Below are 11204 nucleotides of genomic sequence, written 5' to 3'. Positions count from 1 at the left end.
CCTTTTCCGCAGCCTCCTCTACGAGCCTCTTCTCGTACACCTCCTTCCTCTCTGCATCCCAGCGCATCATATACTCCAAAAACTCCTTATCTTCAGGATCGATCTCAGTGTCGATCCACTGCTCAAAATCACATAGCGGTGGAGGGGTCTACAACAAATGCAATTGTTATAAAACAAAAAAATTATGGACAATAATTATAAGACAACAACATTTCCTTACCAACATGTTAATGCGGCGCTGACGAAGTGTAGGTTCAAACGCAAAGTTGGAACACATCCAATACCTCTGCCTATACGTGGCATGTTCTTCGGACTTGGCTACCTTGCAAGGATCGCCGCAAAAGCACATCGGCACTGGAACACCACTAGGCTGAGGCAATGGATCGAACGCATTTCCGGTCTTTTTTGCGCCATAACTACAATTTTGTTTATTTGGTTCTATGAATCAAACGCACTTAAGAATAAACCTACAATTAAGGTTTTTTCATTTGATCCACAACAATGAGTATATAACATAACTACGGGCGTTGAGATTACCTTAGTTTCTTAGCTTTTCCACGCCTCGGCATCCTACATTTGCATGAAACCCTAAGTTCAAAAATGCAAGAAATATATAGCGAATCGATGTGAAAAAAGGTATGACGGAGAGAGGATACCTTGCTCTTCAGGATCCACGGATCAAATGAAAGTTTCCTAACCTACAATGTCGATTCCTAGTCTAGAGCGAAGTAAGGAGAGTAAAACCCGAGAGAGTAGAGAATAATGAGGGAGAAACTCTCGGGCAGGAAGAAGGGGTGTTATATATGGCTGGAGGCTTGGCGCCAGGGAGGCTGGCGCCAAGCCTCGGCGCCAAGATCTATGGCGCCAAGGCTTGGCGCCAGCGACGGTGGCGCCGAGCCTTGGCGCCACAGATCTTGGCGCCGAGGCTTGGCGCCACGGATCTTGGCGCCAAGCCTCCGCGCCACGTCAGCGCCCCGGTGCCACGTTGGTCGCGCGGTGTAGGTGGCTTGGCGCCAGGACTGCTGGAGCCAAGACGTTATACCTTGGCGCCAGCCAGCCTGGCGCCAAGCCGAGGGTCCATTTTCGGAATTAGTTTCGCCAGGGGCCTATTTGTGAGATTTTTTCCGAAAAAGGGCCAAAAAGCAAAAAAGTCGGTACGCACCGGGCCTGCTAGATACTGGGCCAACCACATATTTTGCTACTGTTGTTCCGTGTTGTCAAATGAGGAGTGAAGAATAAAATTGATCACGACATTCACACCCATGCAAATTCGAAACTAAAAAACCAAATTTTTAAACAAGCATCCAAGTTAAATTTCAATTGCACCATTATGTTTCATATATTATGAGAAGATCGTGAAAATAAACTATACTTGACTAAGACTATACTTGACTATGTTTATAGGATTTTCTTTAATAATATTTTTATCAAGTCGGAATATTTTAACTACTACAAATAAATACTTGAACACAATTCATTGTTTTATATGAGCAAACGAGTAGACATAACACACAAGTAATATTAAATACGAACAAAAGATTGAGCATCACAAACATTTTATTGTACAAGATAAATAGTTGAAATTGAACATTAACAAATTATTGAATGCAAGAACAAATATAATACAACGAAAAAAATAAAACATTGAACGTCAAGACAAATGATTTTTACAATACAAACAAAAAAATATGAATATTAAGAACAAGTTATTGTATTGCACGAACAAACAAACGATAGTACATTATGAATAAAATATTAAACACCTCAAATATATAATTTAATATCACAAATAAATTATTTTTATAGGTTAATAAATATGTACGCATGGCAAACAAATGAGTATACAAAGAAAACAAAAGGAAGAAGAAAATAAAAGGAGAAATAAAAAAGAAAATAAAAATTATTAGTATTATACAAAATAAAAGGAAAAGATGGAAATGACCCAAAAAATGAAAATATAATATAATAAAAATTAAATTTTACAATTACCAAAAATAAAATAAAATAAAATTGAAAGATAATAAAAATATGATTACCTCAAATAAAATAAAAAAGATAGAAAAAAATAGAGAAAGAAATAGAAAAAATATAAAATAAAATAAAATAAAATTATATGCAAAGGAGTAGAAAAGGTAAAAGAAAAAGGAAAAAATTAAACACGGAAAAAAATAGAACATGGATAGTACATGATCCAAACTTAGGCCACTCCCGCTGCTCTAACTAGGGCTAGCTCTACCTTCCCGGGTGATAGATTATACGTTGTACCCTTAAGCATCAACTGACGTCAAGGAAGAAAGAAATACATCGTGTCCAACGTAGAAAAGTTCACTCAAGACTTGCAATAGTCCTGTCCAAATGATTAGTGTAGTCATCTAAAATAAAACTTGCGGTACGTAGTTATTCAAATGTCATTTATGTTCTATTGCTTATTACTATGTATATTATATTGAAAATATTATGTCACTACTACATAACACAATGACCTCCACCTACCCAGTCCCGCCGGAACAAATAGAGCTAGTACGAATAGATCATCTCTTATCATTTCTACCAGCTGTAAATATAAGACTTTAGTGAAGTCATGAACATGCAAGGATGCTACTTATCCTCATCGGTTTCTAGTTATAACTGACAGGACTCTAATGCTACCCAGCCCCAATGGCTTCTAATTTGAACTGACAGGATAGCATCCGCGTCCGTTGCGAAGCAGAACTGTTTTTTTTATTTAAGACGTGTATTAGAGTGCTAGTATAAGTATATATATACACACGTGTATACACGCTCCATCATCCCTACATAGAAGTCTATTTTACTAGGGGTGGATTGGACAATTTTATCAGGTTAGATTGAACAATTTTAAGTAACTTAATGATAAACAAGCTAAGATTTTATATGAGTTATAAACGGACAAATTAAAGAAAGCTCTATGTGAGATACCTGTTATTATTCTGCCCTGTTTTTTGTTTAATCCAACTTGATCTTGACCTAATCCTTAATTTTTTGTGATTCCCATCATCGACGGGTGGGTCCAGTATCCACTCCGTTTACGAACGTCCGTTTCTTTTTCCACCTGCGAGCAAACCGTCCGTTCCTTTCTCCAAATATGGCTCCCTCTCTGCCCGTCCCTACTCCGACCAATCACGCCTAATAGTCACGCCGCCATTGAGTCCGACTCGACTAGCTCCTGGAAGGTTGGAACTCTCGTGTCATGGCTGGCCAGGACTCAAGGCAACAGAAACAATAGGAGGCCGCCCTCCGCCGCCCTGCATGCACGCCGATTTATTATTGCTGCTCCCCTCCGTGTCCATCTGTTTCAGCCATGGGTCCATGACGCATTGATCCTCAACGTGGTGCAATGAGGGAAAACGAGTATGAGCCTGTTCGGCTGGACTTATAAGCCGGCTGAAAAGCTGAAACGGCTGATTTGTTGTGAAAGAAAAATACTGTTCGGTGGCTGATAAACTGGCTGATAAGCTGAAGCGAACATGCTGTACGAGAGCAGCTCGTGAGGCTGCAGGTTATGCTTGAGCTCGCCCTCAAGGCCCTTGCATGGACATGTTGCACTAGCAACCGACAAGAAGACATGGAGATGAGTAATTGAGAGAGGGAATGTGAGAGAGATGCAGATGGAGGCAATGCTTGGCGTGGGTGCTCTGCAGCTACCATTTGCCTATTTGAATGATGTAGGAGCATGGAAAAAAAAACCAAGAGAGAGGTTGGGATGGTGCTTGGCACGATCGCCTCTTTGATGTGCTTCGTGTTTTGGCCTCTTAGATGTGCTTCGTGTTTTAGCCCAAAACAATTTAAACTGTGAAGTAAATTTGACTAATTATACAAATGAATAAGAAGAGAATTAAATAGCAATTAAACTAATCCAAAGAATAATTTTTTTTAGTTTAAGGATCTTTTCATAGATACAAATGTGCGAATAATTGAGAATTTGAGCGATGTCAAAAGAGATGGTCCATATTCTCCACGGTGAAGTGATGCCACCCATTAAAGCACCTACAAAACGCTCCTTGATGCAGCTCACGTGGGCGGTTGCTCGAGAGTGAGCAAATGTGGTGGCAGAACTATGACAATCAACAGTAGTAATTGTGCTTAGCTACTAGTTAAATATTATAAAAATAAGATAACTTGTGAATAGCAATATAGCCGGACCTATCCGACCGTGCGGTGCGACGCAGCGCACCCGTGTCCCACCGAACCACATCCGCTCCTGCGGCTGCGCACATCACGATCGGCTCGGCTCGGCTTGCACAACCACCGGAGGGCGCACAACATAGGGAGCCTAGCCGTACTCCCCTAAATCACACGCCCGTTTTCCTGCTCCGCCTCCCAGAATCCCCCTCGTCAGCCGTGGAGTGCTTTGGCGGCCGCCCCCGACGGGAACGGCCTCACGCCGCCGGAGACGCTCCAATCCAGAGTCTAGGCACTCCCGTCAATAGGTTTCGCCTCATTCTCAGCATCCCCCTCCGTGGAGCTCGTCATCTGCCATCCTGGTGTGGCCGCCGAAGATGCAGATCTTGGCGGTGGGGAGAGACAGTGGTGGCGGGCCCTCGTAGGTGGAGCAGCGGTGATCCGGCGGGAAAAGATCCTGGCAGCGGCGCGGCGGTAGTTCCGGGCAGCACGGTGGCTATGCGGCGCCTCGGCGACTACCTCCCTCTCCTGGCGACGGCCGCCGCAGAGCGCGGCGGGGCAAGAGCTTCCCGGCCGGTTCCTCAGCGAGCAGCAGTCCCCCTCCCGAGTTGCCACGACGTGGTTACTGGGTTACTGCTGGCCCCCTCCCGCGCGGCACCTCGTCCCAGTCCGGTGTGCGGATGGGAAGAGATACGACAGGGATGGCGGCGCGCCCGTGGACGCGGGCAACCTCACCGTGGCTGCAGGTCCTCCAGGCACGTTAAGCTGCTAGCTGCCCTGTCTTTGCTCGTCCATCACTGGCTTGTACGTATTCTCACGATTCTTGCATGTCGTGTATGTATTTTTTGCAGATTAACGAAGGGTGATGCTGATGCACGCTCTCTGTTTGCGTAAATGCCCCAGCAAAGCTGACGACCCGAGCAGGGAGCATTGCCTGTTAATATATCCGTAATCTGTGCAGGTCAGCAGCAGGAGTAAGAAAAGGGTCCAAACCAGAACTGAGATGAGTTTGAGATGCTACGTCGTGCAGGTCTTAGCTTCTCACTTCATCTCTTTGCAATTAGGCTCATGAATTCCAGTTCTGACAAAATAATAATTTACCAAGCTGCGTAGTACATTATTGACATGTACAGTACTAAATTAAGCATATAATTTACTACTTTTTTTTGAATTTTGCCGATTTCATCAGGTTTAGCCTATTTTTTTTGTCTGATTAGCTGTGTGTAACATTGGGAGTTCCTGTTGTAGCCAAATATACTTTTCAATGATTGATCACTCTTATAGTAAATTAACAGGCTGCATAGTACAAATTCTCCTAATTTACTAGATCTTCATTGACCCGGCACCATAGTAAATTTACTACTTTTCTGAACTATGTCGATTTCACCAGGTTATACAGTTGTGATTGATTTATCTGGCTTTGGGTTCTAAATTGCATGAAATTGGATTTTCAATTATGTTGGAACCTGAATGTTAAAGTAAAACAATGGATTCATGTTAAAATACTTATCAGTCTTTCTCATAAATCATAGTCAGTATTTGACATCAATCATTGTTGTGGTACAAAACTTTTACATATAAAATATGTGGTAAATTAACCATATTTTTTACTAGTATTTATAGAGTTCTTGTTGTTTTTATCTGGTAATAAATATTTTGAATTATGATGGAACTTGGTCAGTGTTATAGTAAATTCATGGATTCATGTTAATATGAATTATGTTTCTTGTAAATCACTGTCAGAAAGTTACGTCAGCCAATGTGGTGTTACTGTAATTTTGACAGAGAAATTTTGCGGTGCATTTCTGTCGGTCAGCTTATTTCCTTCTATTCAAAATGTGGTGCATTTTGAGTACTACAGGCTGACTGACATTTTAAACATTGGTGGTCAAATTGTATTATCATAATGCGAATGCATAATTTTCTTGTTTTTGGTAAATGCCTTTGTAGTAAATTAATGATCCAATCTGGTAATTTGATGGTGCCATTGTGGTAACCCATAAGTTCTGGTACTTTACTGAAGGCATTGTAGGATATTGGATTCTAGTTAATTGGGCCTCATTTTATAGTAACTGATCACGCCATATGGATAGATGCCTTTGTGGTCTTACCGTGCCTTTCTATAGAGCAAAACCAAATTTCTTACACTGCTCTTCTGGTAATTTCGGGTCATCCTGTCCTTTAATTCTCGTAAATTGTGGTTCTCGTAAATCATATACATTGTAATGATGGAAACTATTGGTGTGTATGGTAATTTTGTCTGACAATACTGGATATCAAGAAAAAAGTGTTTGTTCAGATCACTAGGCATCCAGTGACCCTTCACAATTGTAAATACATCATACAATTTACTGGTCTAATTTACTTTTTGCCACTATTACGAAGCGAATATCAGCCCATTTGCCCTGCCAGATTACCCCACTCGTCAGTGACAAAATGGATTGGACCATCCGTGAGAGGGTGCCAAATAGTTAGATATAATTTAGTATTTTTTTTTCAGGACATGAGGCTGGCAAATGCAGGGAGACTTCAATTTGACCACCAGCTTCCAGTAATCTGGAGATTCTGATGCCACAGCACAATCGACATCAGGTCTAGAATAGAAGAAATGCTCCAGACATAGAGACTGCACTTGAGATGTTGTCTGCGAAGCCATTTGAGAAGCCCAACCAAAGTGATTATGATGACTGAATGTGTGCAGCAAACCGTGCCTCAGGTTAGGTAATCCGAGCTGTTCTTTGTGCAGCAAAGAAGTACACTGGCTTTGATGGTCTTCAATACTGATGTTTGGTGTCAAAATAAATACAAAGATATACTGTCTTATTTGTAGTACTTTTGATTTGTTTGTTTTTCGACAAACAAATGTATTTGTGTTATCTGTAAAAATACTCATCAGGGTGCCCTGCTTAATCTCATTTTGTGGCTTTGTTATGTCCTCATTTTTTAAACTGTAGTAATCCCACTGTATAAAATCCGGTACATATCTGAAGGCATTGTCGTAATTATGGGCATTATTAATTTTTTATGCAGAATATTGTTGCCAATTAAAATATGAATTCTTTTTTTCTCAAATACTCTGGTTTGTGCAAATAAGGAACAATTTGTAAAGCAGGGCAATCTTATGACGTCCTCTGATGCCCAATTTTAGTGCCCCTCCGCCCTCATTATAGTAACTTCATTATAGTACTGATTCCCCATGCCGCTCCTGTCTCGTAGGTCGCCTTCGTTGCAGAGCTGCTGCCTTGCTGCTCGTCATGCCCAAGGCTTCCAGGCTTCCAGCGCCCACTGCCGAGTCGTGATCGATCGAGCCGCCCCGGCCGCGACGCGGTCACGTGGACCCTGAGTCCCTGACCCTCTGGCACCTGCCGGTTTCGGCATTAGCGGGGGCAGCTTCTTCCTCGGCAATGGCGCGGCCCCCGAAACGGCACCACTGCACGGAGGTACGCCTGTGCCATGAGTCTCCGGCGCAGCTCGCCCCTGCTGCCATCCGAACCCCCGGTCCTGCTTGCCTCGATGGGCTAGTCGAGGACATGTGCCGTGAAACAACGGTAGGCGCTCAGGCTCCCTCGTTCCGCCACGGTTAGTCGGTGGGCTCGCGCGAAAAGCAGGCTGCTGCTGCATCGAGGCCGCATGCTCGACAGCTCGAGTGAAGCTGTGGACGGAGAAAAAAGATGGAGGTGGCGGTGTCAACTGTGAAGAGAGAATCGTGGAACGAGCGTGAGAAGGAAGGGATAGCTCCGATCCGAGCGGACGCAACGCATCACACGCGACTCTCTCCACGCTCCGTACGTGTGGCACAACTAGGCTGACTGCATGTGCCGGCCAGAGAATGTCCATCCGCATATTTACAAAACCACTTGCTAAACTTTAGCACCTGTCACATCGAATGTTTAGATACTAATTAGAAGTATTAAACGTAGACTATTTACAAAATCCATTACATAAGACGAATCTAAACGGCGAGACGAATCTATTAAGCCTAATTAGTCCATGATTTGACAATGTGTTGCTACAGTAAATATTTGCTAATGATGGATTAATTAGGCTTAATAGATTCGTCTCGCCGTTTAGATTCCACTTATGTAATTGGTTTTGTAAATAGTCTACGTTTACTACTCCTAATTAGTATCTAAACATTCGATGTGACACGTGCTAAAAATAAGACACGGGAAGAAAACGCCCCCTTAGGTTCCGGCTCCTAAAATTCCTGTCATATCGATACTAGTTAGGGTAAGTACATTGCTACACGTCAGCGGTCTCATAGGTCGTCTCATGCAATGCCACATAGGATTTTTGATGATGTGGAGGAGAGAGAGCGAGGAGAGAGAGAGAGGTCGTTGCTTCGCGAAACAACCACCTCATGAGCTAAATTGTAGGACTACGAGACAACTTAACAACCATTGTACGAGTTATTATTGACATGCAACTCATAATATTTTATTTTTCTTATGCACAAATTAAGGAATTATATACCACTACCAGACAACTTATAGGACAACCCATTGTACAAGTTACCTGTTGAATCGTCTCAAGATTACGTGTCAATGCATGAGACCGGCTATTAGACGGCACCAATGTACTTGCCCTTAGGAGTATTAAATATAGACTAATTACAACACCAATTGCATAGATAGAGGCTAATTTGCGAGACGAATCTATTAAGTCTAATTAGTCCATAATTTGACAATGTGGTGCTACAGTAAACATGTGCTAATGATGGATTAATTAGGTTTAATGGATTCGTCTCAGGAATTAGCCTCCATCTGTGTAATTAGTTTTATAATTAGCTCATGTTTAGTTTTCCTAATTAGCCTCCGAATATTCGATGTGATATGAATTTTAATCCGGACTAAAGATCCAAACACCCCCTTATTAGATCTATTTTAATGGGAATATATAGGTCAAATAATGCGTAGCAGAAGTATTAGATAGAATCGAAGAAACCTAATAAATAAATATAACCCCATCTAGAGCCACGTATTACCTAAATCAAACTCTAAATTTTAAATCCTATAGCAATGGCGACATCCCTTCCATGTTTCTCCTTTGGATGCCAAAGGACCTTTGACTCTGCCACGGTTCACGCGCCACCGCGGCCCCGCTCACCATCTAAAGCTGCCACTTTATTGAGTTTGATTCGCGCACAAATTTGAACTATTTTAAGAATAATTAATATGGATAATATATCAAATTATCACCTAAGTTTTATATCATGTTCATTGGATTAGGGTTATGTGAAAATTTATTTTACCCATACCAACGCACGTGTATATTTGCTAGTCAAACAAATAAGAGACGAAAATCGTGAAAAAAAGAATAATATCCCTTTTCTTTTATAGGAAAGGAAAAAAAGTAAAATAAAAAACATCCATCGGACAATTTATTTACTATTATGCTTTCTCGTGCATTCTTTTAGCGTGAGTGCATCCATGACTCTGCACATGTATACAGCCCAGCACACTCCTCTCCGATCAAAGCAGAATCCCCGGCCGTAGCGCCGACGACGTCTCACGGCTTCCGGCCACCGCCGCCGTGGCCGCACACGCCGGCGTCGAGGGTGTGGTAGTTGACGTATCGGCTCGGCGCGGACGGCGGCACGCGGAACCCCCTCGGCATGCAGCCGCCGGCCGCCCGCCCGTGGAAGAACGGCTGCCGCCGCCGCCGTCCGCCATGCTGGCTCGGTCGCGCAGACCTGAACGGCACAAGCGACGGTGGCCTCCGAACGCCACTCACCTCGGCGCCCGACGCCGGCGCGGGCGCCGGAGCCGGCGACACGACCACCGCCGTCACCACCAGCAGAAGCACGATCATGGCGACATGGATGGACATGGCTACGTACGTGGAGAGTACGTGTCAGGGAGGAGGCAGGTAGGGGCAGGATGGCTGGCTCTTAAAGAAAAGAGAGCCGGGGCTCGTGTGGGAGTACGTGTCACTGGTGTTAGAGGCTGCAGTTGCAAGGACGACGTGCTAGGCTGTGAGCGGGAGGATGCTCGTGCACCGGAGTTATTGCGCAGGCTGCTTTCGTTTCTGCGTGCATGGTTGCTAGCTTGCACGTACAAATTTGACCCGTGAGAAGAAGGGGACTTGCCGTCCCGGCGTACTGGCTAAAGCAACAACATTTTGGTTGTTGACGCGTCGATGGTTTAATTTCGACGTGTAAAGGGCACGCGCTGGCGCTGGCGCTGCACTTTGATGTGTACTTCTACGGTTCTGCTGGGTATGTTTTATTTTGATCGTGTGTGACGACCTTTTTTTATTTTTTATTTTTTTAGTTGTAATTTGAATTTTTTTTTACTATTGACTGTCCATTAAAAATGGGAAAATTACAGCCATATCATCGAAGATCCAAACTTTGAAAAAATACCATAAAAAAGATTCAGATTTAGAAAAAATAGCATTGAAAGGTTGCTCCGTTGTTGATTTCTACCATTGCACTGAACTTGCTCACTACTGGAAAACTTGGCATTCATCTTTAGCCTTAGCCGGTTGCTTTTTGGCTCGGTACTTATGGGAGCATTAGTACCGGGCCTAACGGCTATGGCTATTCCCCTAGGAGGCAGTGGCGGGCCCACATTGATTCAAGGGTATTCAATTGAATACTCATTATTTTTGCAAAAAATTTTCATGTATATAGTGTATTTTAGGTGTATGTATGAAAAAACAAAAATACAAAAGCTAGCATACAAATTTCACTCGAAAAGGCCCACCGGAGGCCAACTTCGCTCACCCTCGACTGGCCCAACTAGCCCATCCGGCCCATCCGGCCTGCATCTGCCCACACCCCAAATTCCCCACCGGCCCACCCGGCCACCCCCACCGGCCACCGTGAGCACAGGCACAGGGACGTCCAGGCGCGCGATTGCGCGAACCCTAGGTCCCTAGCGGCGTCCGGCGGCGGCGGCGCCCGGCGGTAGGCCCTGCGGCCGGCGCGCGATTGGCGCCGAGCGGAGGCGCCGCGGGCCGCAGCTGCCGACGCACCGGCGGCGGCGGGCGCGCCGTGCGCGCCTGCTCGGGCTCGGCTGCTACCGGCGGGCGGCGGCTACTGGAGCCACCGTCCCACCGAG

At 44.2% G+C, this 11204-nt stretch overlaps 1 long non-coding RNA gene across 1 annotated transcript; it reads left to right on the top strand.

Moving 5' to 3' along the window:
• The first annotated feature begins 4267 nt into the window (after nucleotides 1-4267).
• Nucleotides 4268-7071, top strand: LOC140223365 (uncharacterized). The gene is made up of 3 exons (XR_011898778.1): nucleotides 4268-4895; nucleotides 4992-5170; nucleotides 6641-7071. It is a non-coding gene; the product is annotated as an uncharacterized lncRNA (long non-coding RNA).
• The last annotated feature ends 4133 nt before the right edge of the window (nucleotides 7072-11204 follow it).

Source organism: Setaria viridis, chromosome 7 (assembly GCF_005286985.2).
Source record: "Setaria viridis chromosome 7, Setaria_viridis_v4.0, whole genome shotgun sequence".
Taxonomy (NCBI): domain Eukaryota; kingdom Viridiplantae; phylum Streptophyta; class Magnoliopsida; order Poales; family Poaceae; genus Setaria; species Setaria viridis.
The sequence above is the reverse complement of the archived record's forward strand: the minus strand, read 5'-3'. Positions and strand labels throughout refer to the sequence as shown.